Source organism: Ranitomeya variabilis, chromosome 2 (assembly GCF_051348905.1).
Source record: "Ranitomeya variabilis isolate aRanVar5 chromosome 2, aRanVar5.hap1, whole genome shotgun sequence".
Taxonomy (NCBI): domain Eukaryota; kingdom Metazoa; phylum Chordata; class Amphibia; order Anura; family Dendrobatidae; genus Ranitomeya; species Ranitomeya variabilis.
The window spans coordinates 846,543,869-846,563,730 of NC_135233.1; positions in this window are offsets into that span (position 1 = coordinate 846,543,869).

A 19,862-nucleotide genomic window follows, 5' to 3' on the forward strand; every position below is an offset into this window, starting at 1 on the left:
TAAAAAAATCACATACTCAACTCTCAGGTCCCCGGCACACGCTATATTCACCTGCTCCCTGTTCGACCGCCGCTGTGTCTTCCCATCCTCTGCACTGACGTTCAGGCAGAGGGCGGTGCGCACTAATCACGTCATCGCGCCCTCTGACCTGAGCGTCAATGCAGAGGATGTGGAAGACGCAGCGCCGCCGACGGTGGAACGGAGAGCAGGTGAATATAGCGCACTGAGTTATACTCACCTGCTCCTGGCACGGTCCCTGCACGTCTGTTCCCCGGCGCCGGCAGCTTCTTCCTGTAGTGAGCAGTCACATGGTACCACTCATTACAGTAATGAATATGCGGCTCCACCCCTATGGGAGTGGGGTCCATATTCATTACTGTAATGAGCGGTACCATGTGACCGCTCACTACAGGAAGAAGCTGCCGGCGCCTGGGAAAAGACGTGCAGGGGCCGCGACAGGAGCTGGTGAGAATTATTACACAGCTCCACTCCCCCTCCCCTGCCGACCCCTGGGTATGACTCGAGTATAAGCCGAGAGGGTTACTTTCAGCCCAAAGAAGTGGGCTAAAAATCTCGGCTTATACTCGAGTATATACAATATCTATATAATCATCTAAGGGTCACTTCCGTCTGTTTGTCTGTCACAGAAATCCAGCGTCACTGATTGGTCGCGGCTAATCAGCGACGGGCACAGTCTGGCCACGAATTCGCCCTTCCCTACTCCCGTCCAGTCAGTGCCCCCTCCCTACTGCCCTCCAGTCAGCACCCACATAGCTTTAGCAGTCCGTTAATACTCAGTCTGACGCTGAGTATTTGAGTATTGCTGTAACTGTACAGGCTCCAATGATAAATCTGCCTTATCAATTTTACCACACACAGAATGGCATAACCCCCCCCCCCCCAAAAAAAAAAAAAAAAAAAAAATCCTGAATTGCTGGTCTTTGTACATTCTGCTTCCCAAAAATCGTAATAGAAAGCAATCAAAAAAGGACATGTGCCCAAAAATGGTACCAATAAACGCGTCAACTCATCCCGCAAAAAACAAGCCCTCACATGACTGTGGGCCAAAATATGGAAAAATTATAACTCTCAAAATATGATGATGCAAAAACTATTTTTTTGCAGTCAAAAGCATCTTTTAGGCTATGTGCGCACGTTGCGGATTTGCTTGTGTAAAATTCTGCGCGGTTTCTGCCTTTCTTGGCAGAAAATGCAGTTGAGAATCGGTTTTATGCCGATTTGATGGGTTTTTGATGCGAATTTTCATGCGTTTTTGTAAATCTATGGAGCTACCTAAAGATATAGTATTATAAAAAAGAATTATAATGTCATTTCCTTGTTCAACCTCTTCAGCCAGATACCCTCAATATTAAATAAAGTCACACACACACACCAGCCTATATAGGAGCATTAACATAATTAACCTACTGTACATATGCTGCAACAAAAAAGCAACTGTCAGAAAACTGTAAGAAAGGCAATATCTGTTTATTTTCAAAAAAATAAAAAAAATAAAAATTGCGTGGGCTCCCGCATAATTTTAATAACCAGAAGAGGGAAAGCCGATGGTTGAGGGCAGATGTTAATATTCTGGGAAGGAGCCAATAGCCATAAAAGTTCCCAGGCTATTAATATCAGCTCACAGCTGTTTGCTTGGCCTTTACTGGCTAGTTTCCAGGGGAATCCCCCCAAAAATTGACATGGGCCCCCCCTATAAAATCGAACCAGCAAAGGCTAGGCAGACAGCTGCGTGCTGATATTAATAGCCTGGGATGGGGCCATGGATATTGGCACCCCCCCAGGCTAAAAACATCAGCTCTCAGCCATCCAAGAAATGGTGCATCTTATAGATGTGCCAATTCTGGCACTTAGCCTTGCTCTTCAACCTTGCCCTGTAGAGGTGGCAAGTGGGATTCATATTTGTGGGGTTGATGTCACCTTTGTATTGACAGGTGACATCAAACCCACATGTCTGACCGCTGATAGGAGGGTGACACTTTCGGGTCAGGATCTTGCAGCTGCATAAAGCGCCGGAGTAGCATGCCGCTGCTACCTAAGGTGCGCAGGGAGCATGCGCGAACAGCGAAAATACCGAGGAGGCCGCGACACCGGAAGTATTGAGGAGTCGCGGCGAGACCCCAATCCACCAGCACACTGGGACCCAGGAGCGCGGGAAGTGAGATGAGCATAGTAGGACCGGGTGGCCGCAGCGGTGATACTGGCCTCCGGGGATACACTGACAGGAGGTAATCACTCCAGCAGTGTATCACTGAGAGATCACCGGAGTTCATCAGCTCCGGTGCTGTCACTTATGGCAGCTGATAAACTCTGGTGAACTCTTGCGGCGACTGACCTCCTGTCAGTGTATCGTCGGAGGCCGAGTAAAGTGGTCACATCTCACGATGTGACTTTTCTACATGTGAGATTGTCATAAGACACTCGTTATTAAATGGACTATGGCGGAAAGGTAAGTATGTTAGTTTATTATTTTTTATTGCTTGCAGGAGACGAGGGTATCGGGGATTAGGTGTTTGGTGAGTATGTGTTGTGTATGTAAATGTTTTTGTTTTTTTTACAATTGAACACAGTCGCCGTATGATGGTACTACTCTCCCATCATCGACTCATGCTATTGCAGCGCCCCAGAGTCCTGGTCGTTGCAGTAATGTCGCTCTGCCACTAAGGGGAGTGATGTTACGTCTGATTGTACTAAAGGAGTTCACCTGACCAGGTATCACAGTCACACACTACACTTCACACTCTGGCCACCAGGGGGAGCAAAGGGTTCTATGTATTAGGCCACTCCTCACACTCGGGTAAAACTGGGGGTTGGATAGGAAGTTAGGGAGAACGCTACTGGGTGAGACCCAGGAAAGACCTGTCAAGCAGACAGGGAGAGAAGAAGGAACATCCGAGCTGCAGACAGAGGTCCCTGTCAGGGGTGGGATCCTGGTAGAGACTGAGCGAGAGATAGAACGTTACGGAGCTGCGCCTGCACCTCATTGCGGCAGCATCTTAAGAAAGGACAAGAAGCGGAGTATATTGTGGAGAAGTGAGAAACGAGATCACAGCACTAGGAGGTGACACCAGGAGGAGTCTTGCCTTAAGATCGTGGAACATCCTTCTGAGGCGTGTAGCCGGTGGCCGGAACACCGAGGGAGTAATAGGCTCTACGCTTTACTTCAAACTACGGCAGGGCAGTTAACTCTAGGTTGGCTGTCTCACCTTTACACCTATGAAGACAACAGAGGCAAATTGTGGGAGAGGGGCGTCTCTAGGGTCCCTATAAAATAGCTCCAGGCCTACCCCGTCAAACGGGTGTGTCCTATCCATATCATCTGGGGGACGTAGAGAGAGAGAGAAACAAAAACATACACAACAGTTGTGAGGACTATCCCGTGGTGCTCAGCAGGGAAGTACTACAACACCCAGGTGCTAATAGGAAGGCCACTGATTTCCACCTGCAAAGGGAACTCTGGATGTGCCTTCGGACTGGCCGGACTCAGCCAGCCCTGTTAGCAGTGCTCTGGATTGTGGACGCTGAAGTCTACAGTAAAAGGTAAAGAGACTGCAACCTTGTGTCCTCGTTATTTACTGCGACTTACACCATCGCCATCCATCTTATTGGGAAGCCCTGGGGACATACTTCACCTGTGGGAAGGTATACCATCTAGCTGCCATAACATCACCCCCAGCGGACCCCTAAGCAGCGTCGGTCACCCTGAACGAATACCACAGGTGGCGTCACGGCTCACGAACACTTGACAAACTAACTACATCTTTAATTGGGCACCCCTTAGCAGGGCCACGGACCAGGTCGGGCCACCATGACATCCCCAGAACTGAGACAGAAGGGACCCGGTACCGAGTACCCCACTGCCCTGCGTCTGGGGGCGCTCCAAAGTCACTGTTATATGTGACAGCATAGATAGCCGGAAGGGAGTAGTGGTCTCATCAAACGATCCCTGGGCACACACACACACACGCCCGCAGACAGACACACTCACCCGCACACTGACACACTTCTGCAAACAGGTGCACACACGAACACCCACAGACAGACACACAAACACACCCGCAGACAGACACACACCCGCAGACAGATGCACACACAAACACCTGCAGACAGACACGCCCACACACCCTCGGACAGACACACAGACACCCGCAGATAGACACAGACAGACACACACATATTCTCCTCTCACACACATTCTACGACCACGCACACATTCTCTGCCCACACACATTCTCTGCCCACACACATTCTCTGCCCACACACATTCTCTGCCCACACACATTCTCTGCCCACACTCATTCTCTGCCCACACACTCTTCCTCCTTCTGCCATAATTTCCTTTCTGCAGCTTTTTTTGGCACGCAAATCCGAAGCAAATCCGCAAACCTTTTTACACCTGCAGTTTGGCTGCGGATTTGACTGACTCAATGTAAGTCGATGGGTGCAGAAACGCTGCAGATCCGCAAAAAGAATTGACATGCTGCCTAAAATAAAACGCTGCAAATCAGGACGGAATTATCCGCGGCATGGGCACACCAATTCAGGATTCCCATTGATTGACATTGCTTGAGCAAGGTGTGCACATAGCCTTAGTGTGTGACAGCAGCCAAACACAAAAACCCGATATAAATCTGGTATCGCTGTAATCACACCTACCCAAAGAATAAAGTCGCCTAATCACTTATACCACATGAGGAACGGTGTAAAAAATAAATAAAACCAATTCTTCACATGCTGTTGATTTTTTCATTCTGCCTCCCAAAGATCGCAGTAAGGTTCGTGCACATACAGTTGGGAAAAAAAGTATTTATTCAGCCACCAATTCTGCAAGTTCTCTCACTTTGGTCTTCACCATAGTAGAGTTTGGAGTGTGACTGTTTGAGGTTGTGGACAGGTGTATTTTATACTAATAACAAGTTCAAACAGGTGCCATTACTAAAGGTAATGAGTGGAGGACAGAGGAGCCTCTTAAAGAAGAAGTTACAGGTCTGTGAGAGCGATTTTAGGTTACCAAATACTTATTTTCCACCATAATGTGCAAAATAAATCTTGCAAAATTAGACGAGGTGATTTCAGGATTAGTTTTCTCATTTTGACTCTCATAGTTGTGTGTTGTGAACTCTGTTTTTAGGCTCCCTCTTGTGGTCACAAGTGGTACTGTGTGAGTGCTGGCTTTGGGCTCCCTCTGGTGGCTCTTTGTGTCATTCTGCAGGTCTGAGGCTGGATCAGCTGTCTCGTTATCTGTTAGCTGGTTTCCTATTTAGCTCACCTGGACTATTAGTTGTTGCCTGCTGTCGATGTATTCAGTGCTATTTTGATCTCTCCTGAATTCCCTCGCTATCAGTCTCGCCAAGAGAAGCTAAGTTTCTGTTTGGTTATTTTTTGCTCATCAGAGTTCAATATGTTTCTTGGTTATTTATTTGTCCTTGTCCAGCTTGCTAATATGTGATTTCCTTGCTTGCTGGTAGCTCTAGGGGGCTGAGTTTCTCCCCTCACACCGTTAGTTGGTGTGGGGGTTCTTGTATTCTCAGCGTAGATATTTTGTATAGGGTTTTTTACTGACCGCACAGTTCCCTGTCTGTCTTCTGCTATCTAGTATTAGTGGGCCTCATTTGCTGAATCTGTTTTCATTTCTGCGTTTGTAATTTCCCCTTACCTCACCGTTATTATTTGTTGGGGGCTTCCTATATCTTTGGGGTAATTTCTCTGAGGCAAGTGAGGTCTTACTTTCTCTATAGGGGTAGCAAGTTTCTTAGGCTGCTGTTGTGAATTTGGTTTCTGGGCTCCCCCGGTGGTTTCTGGTGGTACTGCACTTGTGTGCTTCATCTCCTCTGTTCACCTGTTTTCCATCTGGATGTGGGAGTTTTCTATTTAGCCTTGCTCCTCAGTCATTTCTATGCCGGCCAACAATGTTACCAGAAGCCTTTCTGTTGCATGTTCCTGCTCCTAGACAACTATCAGCTAAGTTGGACTTGTTGTCCTAAGTTTGTTTTGCATTTTTGTTCCAGTTCTCTGTGATTGAATATTTCTGAGGCTGGAAGCTCTTGTGAGCTGAAATTGCCACTCTGGTGTCATGAGTTGATATTAGAGTCTTAAAGTAATTTCAGGATGGTATTTTGAAAGGGTTTTCAGCTGACCGTGAAGTTCCCTTTTCTGTCTTCCTACTATCTAGTAAGCGGACCTCAATTTGCTAAACCTATCTTCATACTTCTTATGTCAATTTCCTCTAAAATCACCGCCTATATATGTGGGGGCTACTGTCTGCCTTTTGGGGAAAATTTCTCTAGAGGTAAGCCAGGTCTGTATTTTCCTCTGCTAGGGTCAGTCAGTTCTCCGGCTGGCGCTGGGCGTCTAGGGATAAAACGTAGGCACGCTACCCGGCCACTGTTAGTTGTGCGGTAGGTTTAGCTCATGGTCAGCTCGAGTTCCCATCTTCCAAGAGCTAGTCCTTTTGTATGCTTATTACGTTCTCTTGCCATTGAGAACCATGACAGTTTGGCCGGCCAAGAGTTAAAATAATTGGCAGAAGAAAGGAGAGAAAAGAAGTCTGCAGAGATTTTTTTTTTTTTTTTTTTTTTTTCCTGAGTTTGCTCATTAGTTGATTCACTAGCATCTCTGCTTACTGCAGCCTTCGTCTCTCTCTCCTTCTAATCCTTGAATGGTTCTGATTTCACCTGATTAATATGGATCCTCAGAGTTTAGCTGCAGGTTTGAATAATCTCGCTATGAAGGTTCAAAGCTTACAGGATTTCGTTATTCATGCTCCTACATCTGAACCTAGAATTCCTTTACCTGAATTTTTCTCTGGGGATAGATCTCGCTTCCAGAATTTCAAACATAATTGTAAATTATTTTTGTCTCTGAGATCTCGCTCCGCTGGAGATCCTGCACAGCAGGTCAGGATTGTAATTTCCTTGCTCCGGGGTGACCCTCAGGATTGGGCATTTGCTTTGGCACCAGGGGATCCTGCGTTGCTCAATGTGGATGCGTTTTTCCTGGCTTTGGGGTTGCTTTATGAGGAACCTCATTTAGAAATTCAGGCTGAAAAAGCCTTAATGGCTCTGTCTCAAGGGCAAGATGAGGCTGAAATATACTGCCAAAAATTTCGTAAGTGGTCTGTGCTTACTCAGTGGAATGAGTGCGCCCTGGCGGCGAAATTCAGAGAGGGTCTCTCTGATGCCATTAAAGATGTTATGGTGGGGTTCCCTGTGCCTACAGGTCTGAATGAGTCCATGACAATGGCTATTCAGATTGATCGGCGTTTGCGGGAGCGCAAACCTGTGCACCATTTGGCGGTGTCTACTGAGAAGACGCCAGAGATTATGCAATGTGATAGAGTTCTGTCCAGAAGCGAACGACAGAATTTTAGGCGAAAAAATGGGTTATGCTTCTATTGTGGTGATTCAACTCATGTTATATCAGCATGCTCTAAACGTACTAAGAAGGTTGATAAGTCTGTTTCAATTGGCACTTTACAGTCTAAGTTTATTCTATCTGTGACCCTGATTTGCTCTTTATCGTCTATTACCGCGGACGCCTATGTCGACTCTGGCGTCGCTTTGAGTCTTATGGATTGGTCCTTTGCCAAACGCTGTGGGTTTGATTTAGAGCCTCTGGAAGTTCCTATACCTCTGAAGGGTATTGACTCCACGCCATTGGCTAGTAACAAACCACAATACTGGACACAAGTAACTATGCGTATTAATCCGGATCACCAGGAGATTATTCGCTTCCTTGTGTTGTATAATCTACATGATGTGTTGGTGCTTGGATTGCCATGGCTGCAATCTCATAACCCAGTCCTCGACTGGAAAGCAATGTCTGTGTTAAGCTGGGGATGTCAGGGGACTCATGGGGACGTACCTTTGGTTTCCATTTCGTCATCTATTCCCTCTGAGATTCCGGAATTTTTATCTGATTATCGTGACGTTTTTGAGGAGCCTAAACTTGGTTCACTACCTCCGCACAGAGATTGCGATTGTACTATAGATCTGATTCCGGGCAGTAAGTTTCCAAAGGGTCGTTTATTTAATCTATCTGTGCCTGAACATGCTGCTATGCGGGAATATATTAAGGAGTCCTTGGAAAAGGGACATATTCGTCCTTCGTCATCTCCCTTAGGAGCCGGTTTTTTCTTTGTAGCTAAAAAAGATGGCTCTTTGAGGCCGTGTATTGATTATCGGCTTTTGAATAAAATCACGGTTAAATATCAGTATCCTTTGCCACTGCTTACTGATTTGTTTGCTCGAATAAAGGGGGCCAAGTGGTTCTCTAAGATTGATCTTCGTGGGGCGTATAATTTGGTGCGAATTAAGCAGGGGGATGAGTGGAAAACCGCATTTAATACGCCTGAGGGCCATTTTGAGTACTTAGTAATGCCTTTTGGTCTTTCAAATGCCCCTTCAGTCTTTCAGTCCTTTATGCATGACATTTTCCGTGATTATTTGGATAAATTTTTGATTGTGTATCTTGATGATATTTTGATTTTTTCGGATGACTGGGACTCTCATGTCCAACAGGTCAGGAGGGTTTTTCAGGTTTTGCGCTCTAATTCCTTGTGTGTAAAGGGTTCTAAGTGCGTTTTTGGGGTTCAAAAGATTTCGTTTTTGGGGTACATTTTTTCCCCCTCTTCCATTGAGATGGACCCTGTCAAGGTTCAGGCTATTTGTGATTGGACGCAACCCTCTTCTCTTAAGAGTCTTCAGAAGTTTTTGGGCTTTGCTAATTTTTATCGTCGATTTATAACTGGTTTTTCTGATGTTGCTAAACCGTTGACTGATTTGACTAAGAAGGGTGCTGATGTTGCTGATTGGTCCCCTGCTGCTGTGGAGGCCTTTTGGGAGCTTAAGCGCCGCTTTTCTTCCGCCCCTGTATTGCGTCAGCCTGATGTTACTCTTCCTTTTCAGGTTGAGGTTGACGCTTCAGAAATCGGAGCTGGGGCGGTTTTGCCGCAGAAAAGTTCCGACTGCTCCGTGATGAGACCTTGTGCGTTCTTTTCTCGTAGATTTTCGCCCGCTGAGCGAAATTATGATATTGGTAATCGGGAGCTCTTGGCTATGATGTGGGCTTTTGAGGAGTGGCGTCATTGGCTTGAGGGGGCTAGACATCAGGTGGTGGTATTGACCGACCACAAGAATTTGATTTATCTTGAGTCTGCCAGGCGCCTGAATCCTAGACAGGCGCGCTGGTCGTTATTTTTCTCTCGGTTTAATTTTGTGGTTTCTTACCTACCAGGTTCTAAAAATGTGAAGGCGGATGCCCTTTCTAGGAGTTTTGAGCCTGATTCCCCTGGTAATTCGGAACCTACAGGTATCCTTAAGGATGGAGTGATATTATCTGCTGTTTCCCCAGACTTGCGACGGGTCTTGCAGGAGTTTCAGGCGAATAGACCTGATCGTTGCCCGCCTGGTAGAATGTTTGTTCCTGATGATTGGACCAGTAGAGTCATCTCGGAGGTCCATTCTTCTGCGTTAGCAGGTCATCCTGGAATCTTTGGTACCAGGGATTTGGTGGCTAGGTCCTTCTGGTGGCCTTCCCTGTCGCGAGATGTGCGAGGTTTTGTGCAGTCTTGTGATGTTTGTGCTCGGGCCAAGCCTTGTTGTTCTCGGGCTAGTGGATTGTTGTTATCCTTGCCTATTCCGAAGAGGCCTTGGACTCACATCTCCATGGATTTTATTTCTGATCTCCCTGTTTCTCAGAAGATGTCTGTCATCTGGGTGGTGTGTGACCGTTTCTCTAAGATGGTCCATTTGGTTCCCTTGCCCAAATTGCCTTCCTCATCCGAGCTGGTTCCTCTGTTTTTTCAAAATGTGGTGCGCTTGCATGGTATTCCGGAGAATATCGTTTCTGACAGGGGAACCCAATTCGTGTCTAGATTTTGGCGAGCGTTCTGTGCTAGGATGGGCATTGATTTGTCTTTTTCGTCTGCTTTCCATCCTCAGACTAATGGCCAGACCGAGCGAACTAATCAGACCTTGGAGACTTATTTGAGGTGTTTTGTGTCTGCGGATCAGGATGATTGGGTTGCCTTTTTGCCCTTGGCGGAGTTTGCCCTCAATAATCGGGCTAGTTCTGCCACATTGGTTTCTCCTTTCTTCTGTAATTCGGGGTTTCATCCTCGTTTCTCTTCCGGTCAGGTGGAGTCTTCGGATTGTCCTGGAGTGGATGCTGTGGTGGAGAGGTTGCATCAGATTTGGGGGCATGTGGTGGACAATTTGAAGTTGTCCCAGGAGAAGACTCAGCATTTTGCCAACCGCCGTCGTCGTGTTGGTCCTCGTCTTTGTGTTGGGGACTTGGTGTGGTTATCTTCTCGTTTTGTCCCTATGAAGGTTTCTTCTCCTAAGTTTAAGCCTCGGTTCATCGGCCCGTACAAGATATTGGAGATTCTTAACCCTGTGTCCTTTCGTTTGGACCTCCCTGCATCTTTTTCTATTCATAATGTCTTCCATCGGTCATTGTTGCGCAGGTATGAGGTACCGGTTGTGCCTTCCGTGGAGCCTCCTGCTCCGGTGTTGGTTGAGGGTGAGTTGGAGTACGTTGTCGAGAAGATCTTGGACTCCCGTGTTTCCAGACGGAGACTTCAGTATCTGGTCAAGTGGAAGGGCTACGGTCAGGAGGATAACTCTTGGGTGACAGCCTCTGATGTTCATGCCTCCGATTTGGTCCGTGCCTTTCATAGGGCTCATCCTGATCGCCCTGGTGGTTCTGGTGAGGGTTCGGTGCCCCCTCCTTGAGGGGGGGGGGTACTGTTGTGAATTTGGTTTCTGGGCTCCCCCGGTGGTTTCTGGTGGTACTGCACTTGTGTGCTTCATCTCCTCTGTTCACCTGTTTTCCATCTGGATGTGGGAGTTTTCTATTTAGCCTTGCTCCTCAGTCATTTCTATGCCGGCCAACAATGTTACCAGAAGCCTTTCTGTTGCATGTTCCTGCTCCTAGACAACTATCAGCTAAGTTGGACTTGTTGTCCTAAGTTTGTTTTGCATTTTTGTTCCAGTTCTCTGTGATTGAATATTTCTGAGGCTGGAAGCTCTTGTGAGCTGAAATTGCCACTCTGGTGTCATGAGTTGATATTAGAGTCTTAAAGTAATTTCAGGATGGTATTTTGAAAGGGTTTTCAGCTGACCGTGAAGTTCCCTTTTCTGTCTTCCTACTATCTAGTAAGCGGACCTCAATTTGCTAAACCTATCTTCATACTTCGTATGTCAATTTCCTCTAAAATCACCGCCTATATATGTGGGGGCTACTGTCTGCCTTTTGGGGAAAATTTCTCTAGAGGTAAGCCAGGTCTGTATTTTCTTCTGCTAGGGTCAGTCAGTTCTCCGGCTGGCGCTGGGCATCTAGGGATAAAACGTAGGCACGCTACCCGGCCACTGTTAGTTGTGCGGTAGGTTTAGCTCATGGTCAGCTCGAGTTCCCATCTTCCAAGAGCTAGTCCTTTTGTATGCTTATTACGTTCTCTTGCCATTGAGAACCATGACAGGCTGCGTCGAGACGTCCAGGAATTTAGGCACGTTCACCGGCTACCTTTAGTGTGTTTGGTTAGGATCAGGTTTTGCGGTCAGTCCAGTTACCACCTCCCTAGAGCTTGTTCTATGTTCAGTAACTTAGCTAGTCCAATCTGTGATCCTCAGCCACTAAGGATTGTCACGCTCGCGCCCTGACTGGAAGGCGTGAGCACGCGGGGGTATGTGTGGCCCCACTGTGCCACAGACCAAACCTCCCTGGAAGGGGCGTAACTAAGTAGCTTCCTAGGTGTTCGCTGGAGCCTCTGATGGTGAGGTCAGACTTGTGCAATAGGAAGCTACCAGGTACCACTCCAGGGTGGAGTCTGGTTGTGGCTGCTGATCCCACCGGGGAACGGAACATAGACAAGCAAGCGGGCACGGATGGCACATAGGCAGGCAGACAGGTACAACAGGAACACAGGCAGGCGGGCACGGCTGGCTCTCTGGTAGGCAGGCGGGCACGGCTGGCTCTCTGGAAAGACTGGTGGACAGGACTGGTACACTGGAAGAACCGGTAGGGACCGGTCTGCAGGCAGGTAAGTAGAACGGGTAAGAACCTGTTCAGACACGAGGACCTAGGAACAAGTAGATAAAGACCGCAAGAGCGGATGCAGAGCGAAAGCACAGGAGCTAGAGCCAAGAACAGAAATGCAGGAGGCGGAGCCAAGTGCAGACAGGCAGGAGGCGGAGTCAAGAGCTGGAGGCGGAGCCAAGTGCAGAGGCGCTGGAGGCGGAGCCAAGAGCGGAGGCGCTGGAGGCGGAGCCAAGAGCGGAGGCGCTGGAGGCGGAGCCAAGAGCGGAGGCGCTGGAGGCGGAGCCAAGAGCGGAGGCGCTGGAGGCGGAGCCAAGAGCGGAGGCGCTGGAGGCGGAGCCAAGAGCGGAGGCGCTGGAGGCGGAGCCAAGTAGAACCGCAAGGAGCGGAGCCAGGTAGAACCGCAAGGAGCGGAGCCAGGTAGAACCGCAAGGAGCGGAGCCAGGTAGAACCGCAAGGAGCGGAGCCAGGTAGAACCGCAAGGAGCGGAGCCAGGTAGAACCGCAAGGAGCGGAGCCAGGTAGAACCGCAAGGAGCGGAGCCAGGTAGAACCGCAAGGAGCGGAGCTAGGTAGAACCGCAAGGAGCGGAGAGGTGCTGCGGGAGGGGTCTCTGCAGCAAAGCTGAGCTGAGCCACAAAGAATGTGGAGAGAAGCTGCAGCAAGGGATAACTGCAACAGCAGAAGATAAGCAGAGTACAAAGGAGCAGAAACGCAGAAGTGAGGAGCAGTGGTAAAGTAACAAAGGTTCAGAGCAGGCAGAGCTGCAAGAGTGCGGAGTGAAAGCAGACTGAGAATACAAGGAAAGACAACAGGGAAGGAAGCCAAAGACTAGGAGACCGAGGTAAGACTAAGTGCAGACAAGGCAATGGAACAAGACACAAGGACAAAGACACTGGGACCAGGATATTCTGCCTCCTGGTGGGCGGACAACAAGACCAAGGAAATAACACAGAGAATCCTCCAGAGAGGGAGTAATATAGAGCAAGGCCAGGCAAACTCAGAAGCAAGACACTAACTGAGCTAACACATTGCACAGGCCCAGAACACTGGGTGAAGCTGCCCTATATACTGGAGGCCTCTTGGTAATTGGTCAGGAACAGATTGGACAGATGCACCTGATTGCTATAAGAACCAGAGAGTTCAGGCGCCGCCCCTCTATACACAGAACCATGAAGCATGCAGAGAGCAGAGACACAGAACATGGAGCTGGCAAGAAACAGAAACCACATCATGACCTGGAGCAGTGGGTAAGATAGTGTGAGAGATGCGAGGCCATGACGTGATGCCAGCAGAGTTGTTACAGTGATCATAACAGTTGTGGTCTACCTATGATGTTAATTACAGGCCTCTCTCATCTTTTTAAGTGGGAGAACTTGCACAATTGGTGGCTGACTAAATACTTTTTTTCGCCACTGTATATCCTGCACTCTGCGCTGAGTGCTTACAACGGGGTTTCCGTGGAAATTTCTGAAATACGTGATTCAGACAGAACCCCGGCAGAAGATTCCATATAATGAGGCAGATGGAGGCACTGTGAATGCCGTCTGACCTGTGATCCGGCGGTCTCCATCTTTTTAGGATTGTATAAAAGTGCCATCGGCCACAGTTTTGTGCACTTCTGAAAAGAGGCCAGACAGAGACTAGAGGAACTCTGCTGCCTCATTATAGTGAATGGATCCCTCAGGGGTTTCATCTGAATCACGTCAATCAGAGATTTAGATGGCAACCGCAAAGTAAGTGGTCAGTGTAGAGCACCGAATAACTATGATCCCTAACGTTATGTAAAATGTTCCCAATAAAAGCTTCAACTCAATCTACAAAAATAGCAAGACCTCACTTAGATCTGTCATCTGTTAAGAGAAATATAGGGGGCTTCCATGTTACTGGTATACATAGGCTCTGGAAAAGCTAAATGGCTCCATAAACCTCCAAAAGAAATTCAGCAAATTCTGCCCTCCGAAATCCAAGTGCCCCCTCCCTTCTGAGCCCCACATGTTTGGCACTTCTGAAACAATAAGAGCCTGCCTAACTTACGAGTGCATATCTCCAGAAGCACAAGCTGGGCATAACGTACTGGTGACTGCAACGCACTGGTTACTACAGTGTACTGGTCAATATAAAGAAAAAGTGCTTACATTGGAAGCCTAAAAAAAAAAGGATATAAAATATAACTTTTAATGTAATAATTAAAACTGACACAAACACCATACATAAATAGTGAACACTGAGTTCACCCTGTTTATAGGACCCTCAACTTGACCACTACCTACCAGCAGAGGTTGACTCCCTAGTTATGTTGATACGAAAATGGCATCCCTGCTCATCGACGGCTGACGCTCACTGCCCTGTTTCACCCTCCAGATAAGTGAAGTCAATCACCCACACATGCATTAATGGGGATGAAGGGGAAAATTATTCAAGGCCAGCATACAGCTAAAGCTCAGAATGCAGGTAGGTCAGTGTCAAAGAAATGGGTGAGTGAATCCTGAAAAGCATCATTCAGATATAAGTTAGATACATAATTGATACCCAACATTTAGAGATGTGTATAAATGAATATACCTCTCTATGCTGTCACCTGTCTGAATTGGCATGCCTAGCAGCGGAGGTTGGCACCCTACTTGACAGCGGATATGGTGCCTCCGCTCAACAATGGCTGACCCTGGCAGGTGATATGTCCCCCAAGGAAGAATGCAGGACCAGATGGTCTGGGAACAATCTACAAGATAATTGATATACGGCAGACAGCATAAAGAGGTACTTATGTTAGTTGCTTGAAACCTCTAAGCTTTTCACCACACATGGCTCATCAGGAGGTAGAATAAATTGATGCTGCCAAAGACAGTTTACTATTTTCACTCAGCAACATTTATTGCTGCTTGTTTCTGGAAAATACCCATGGAATAAAAATCATCACTACACCTGTAGATAAATTCCCCAAGTGGTATAGTTTCCAAAATAGGGCCACATGAGGGGGGGATTCTGCTCTTCTAGCAATTAGGGGCTCTGTATTTGGAGTCATCAAACTGTTCTAGGAAAATTTGTGCTCCAGGAGGCAAATAGCCCTGTGTTCCCCCCGAGTCACTCTGAATTGCTATGTCAGGACTCTGAACATTTTTTATTACCTTTTGTGCATTACTGCCCTTTTCCAACATGGCATCTTTGGTCTCATGTGCACTGTGTCTTCCTGCTATAAAACTCCACCCCAGCCTTCAGTCTGTGCTAGAGAGTATTCTGCCTTGCATCTAGCTCCTGACCCTGGTGACTCCCTGGCTATGTACCTGCTCCTGTGAACCTGTGTGGTGATCCTGCTATTCTGCTCTGAGTTCCTGCTGCATACACCAGTTTCCAGTAATCCTCCTTCATCTGCTGCTTGTGTTTTCTTCCATCTGCATTTGTTGGACATGTAAGCTGTTGCTACTCTGCAAAAACCTGAGACTATTACCCAGGCCTCTCTGGTTGAGCTAAGATATTATTTGAACTGCCTTATAAGCATAGCTATCTGTGTTTGGACTAAACAAGGACTTATTCGTGTCAAGTATCCGCAAGAATAATTGTGCTACATAGACTTTCTGCGTGTTTGCATGTTCCTCTGAAGTTCCCTATAGACTGCTAAGCTGCGTTTAATATTTACATCAAGTGTTGTGGACTTGAGTTTCTCTCTGCACCTGTTTGAATCACCGTGTATAATATAGACTTTACCACTTATAAAACTGTGTCCTGTAGTTGTCTTGTTGCACGCAAAGAGTCTCCTGAGTTATCCCCTATAATTATTACAGGCTAACTAGTACTGTACAGCCACATATGGGGTATTGCCATGTTCACTAGAAATTGTGGGACAAATTTTAGTGTCATATTTACCCACTTCTTGTAGGTAAATAGCACTCCATCCCTCCCGAGTCTTGATGTGTGGCTAAGCAGTACTGTACAGCCACACATGGGGTATTTCCACAGTCAGCAGAGATTTGTGGGAATAATTTTTGTGCCATTTTTACTTACTTCCTGGTGTGAAAATGGAGCTAAAACAAAATTTTGGTGGTAAAAATGTAGTTATTTTTTCTTCACTGCCCAATGGTATGAAATTCTGTTACACACCCTTAGCGTCAATATGATCACTGCACCCTTAGATGAATACATGAAGAGGTGTAGTTTGTAAACTGGGTCACTAATGGTGGGTTCTGCTGTGTTGTCACCTCATGGGCTCTCAGTGAGTCATGGCACCTACAAACCATAACAGTAAAATCTGGCGCGGGGGGGGATTCCCTTGTTTAGGCACATCAGTGGCTCTCCAAATGGGACATGACGTCCGCTAATGATTCCAGGAAATTTTACATTCAAAAAGTCAAATGCTCCCTTCCTTCCTGAGCCCTGCCGTGTGCCCAAACAGTAGTTTTCTCCCTCATATGGGGTATCAGTGTACTGTGGACAAATTGCACAACAAATTGTATGGTGCGATTTAGCCTGTTACTCTTATAAAAATGCAAAATTTTGTGCTAAAATAACATTTTTGTGAGGAAAATGTGAATTTATTATTTTCACAGCTCGACATTATAAACTTTTGTGAAGCACCTGGGGGTCATCACACATCTAAATACATTCCTTAAGGGGTCTAGTTTCCAAAATGAGGTAATTTGTGGGGGGTTTCCACTGTTTAGGCACATCAGGGGCTCTCTAAATGTGACATGACGTTTGTTAATGATTCTAGGAAATTTTACATTAATAAAGTCAAATGGCACTCCTTCCCTTCCGAGCTCTGCCATGCGCCGAAACAGTGGTTTTCTTTCTCATATGGGGTATTGGCATACTCAGGAGAAATTACACAACAAATTTTGGGGTCCATTTTTCCTTGTTACCCTTGTCAAAATAAAAAAATGTATCTGAAGAAATATTTTTGTGAAAAAAAAGTTAAATGTTCATTATTTTTACACATTCCGAAAATTTCTGTGAAGCACTTGAAGGGTTAATAAACTTCTTGAATGTGGTTAGGAGCACCTTGAGGGGTGCAGTTTTTAGAATGGTGTCACTTTTGAGTATTTTCTATGATATAGACCCATCAAAGTTCCTTCCAATGTGAGGTGGTCCCTAAAAAAGTGATTTTGTAAATTTTGTTTGAAAAATCACTAGTCAACTTTTAACCCTTATAACTTCCTAACAAAAAAAAAATTTGTTTCTAAGTTTGTGTTGATGTAAAGTAGACATGTGGGAAATGTTACCTATTACCTATGCTGTGTGATATATCTCTGTGATTTATGGGCATGAAAATTCAAAGTTGTTAAATTGCTAAATTTTAAAAATTTTGGCCAAATTTCCATTTGTTTCACAAATAAACGCAAGTCATACTGAAGAAATTTTACCACTATCATGAAGTACAATATGTCACGAAAAAACAAACTCAGAATCACCGGGATCCATTGAAGCATTCCAGAGTAATTACCACAAAAAGTGACAGTGGTCAAAATAGTAAAAATTGGCACGGCCATTAACATGCAAACCACCTTCGGGGGTAAAGGAGTTAAAGGGAATCTGTCAGTAGGATCAACCCTCCTGGGGAGTCTATATGGGCATGTACAGTGCCTACAAGTAGTATTCAACCCCCTGCAGATTTAGCAGGTTTACACATTTGGAATTAACTTGGCATTGTGACATTTGGACTGTAGATCAGCCTGGAAGTGTGAAATGCACTGCAGCAAAAAAGAATGTTATTTCTTTGTTTATTTTTTTTTTAAATTGTGAAAAGTTTTTTCAGAGGGTCATTTATTATTCAACCCCTCAACCCCCCCAGAATTCTGTTTGGTTCCCCTAAAGTATTAAGAAGTAGTTCAGGCACAAAGAACAATGAGCTTCACATGTTTGGATTAATTATCTCTTTTTCCAGCCTTTTCTGACTATTTAAGACCCTCCCCAAACTTGTGAGCAGCACTCAAACATGGTCAACATGGGAAAGACAAAGGAGCATTCCAAGGCCATCAGAGACAAGATCGTGGAGGGTCACAAGGCTGGCAAGGGGTACAAAACCCTTTCCAAGGAGTTGGGCCTACCTGTCTCCACTGTTGGGAGCATCATCCGGAAGTGGAAGGCTTATGGAACTACTGTTAGCCTTCCACGGCCTGGACAGCCTTTGAAAGTTTCCTCCCGTGCCGAGGCCAGGCTTGTCTGAAGAGTCAAGGCTAACCCAAAGACAACAAGGAAGGAACTCCGGGAAGATCTCATGGCAGTGGGGACATTGGTTTCAGTCAATACCATAAGTAACATACTCCACCGCAATGGTCTCCGTTCCAGACGAGCCCGTAAGGTACCTTTACTTTCAAAGCGTCATGTCAAGGCTCGTCTACAGTTTGCTCATGATCACTTGGAAGACTCTGAGACTGACTGGTTCAAGGTTCTCTGGTCTGATGAGACCAAGATCGAGATATTTGGTGCCAACCACACACGTGACGTTTGGAGATTGGATGGCACTGCATACGACCCCAAGAATACCATCCCTACAGTCAAGCATGGTGGTGGCAGCATCATGCTGTGGGGCTGTTTCTCAGCCAAGGGGCCTGGCCATCTGGTCCGCATCCATGGGAAGATGGATAGCACGGCCTACCTGGAGATTTTGGCCAAGAACCTCTGCTCCTCCATCAAGGATCTTAAGATGGGTCGTCATTTCATCTTCCAACAAGACAACGACCCAAAGCACACAGCCAAGAAATCCAAGGCCTGGTTCAAGAGGCAAAAAATCAAGGTGTTGCAGTGGCCTAGTCAGTCTCCTGACCTTAACCCAATTGAAAACTTGTGGAAGGAGCTCAAGATTAAAGTCCACATGAGACACCCAAAGAACCTAGATAACTTGGAGAAGATCTGCATGGAGGAGTGGGCCAAGATAACTCCAGAGACCTGTGCCGGCCTGATCAGGTCTTATAAAAGACGATTATTAGCTGTAATTGCAAACAAAGGTTATTCCACAAAATATTAAACCTAGGGGTTGAATAATAATTGACCCACACTTTTATGTTTAAAATTTATAAAAATTTAACTGAGCAACAAAACTTTTTGGTTTGTAAGATTTATGCATCTGTTAATAAATCCTGCTCTTGTTTGAAGTTTGAAGTCTCTAACTTATTTGCATCTTATTAAACCTGCTAAATTTGCAGGGGGTTGAATACTACTTTTAGGCACTGTATGTCATAGGAAATTGAATAAAATGAAATTGTCATGGTGTGACCCGACCCTACGGGTGGGGTCGGTCAACGGACGGCACAACTCACAAACAACGGGATGGAAAAGGTAAGAGGAAGGCCCTACCCATAGGGAATGGGGGGTGCTCACCACCTGAGCTCAAACCCGAGCCTGTCCCTGCACTCACCTAATGCCCTATATGGGTACTTCTCCCAGCCGCCGTCAGGATTCTTAGTCCCTAGTAGTCACCTATTACTGCCCTGGCTGGTACACTGGCTGGCAAGGAGCACTAGCCTCACCTCTGCAGATAATACATACAGGGGGGAGTGACAAACACCAAAGGGGCAAGCTAAAAAAACACCACACTTAGCTTATGAACACCGCTGCTAAGCTCCACTCCGCAGATAACATTAGCAACTGGACTCCAATCACCAGACGTGGCTGACACCAGATAGCTGCTCCTGCTAGGCTGGTCTCCAGAAAGAAACTGTATCACAAACAGTCAGCTGATGCATCAGGCAAACTTTTAAAGTATAGAACCAGAAACACATGGGCCACTTGCACATTGAACAAGTCTGTAGGAACCTGTTCACACCACCAGAAAACTTGAAGACACAAAAGAGCACAGTGAGGTCAAAAATACTCT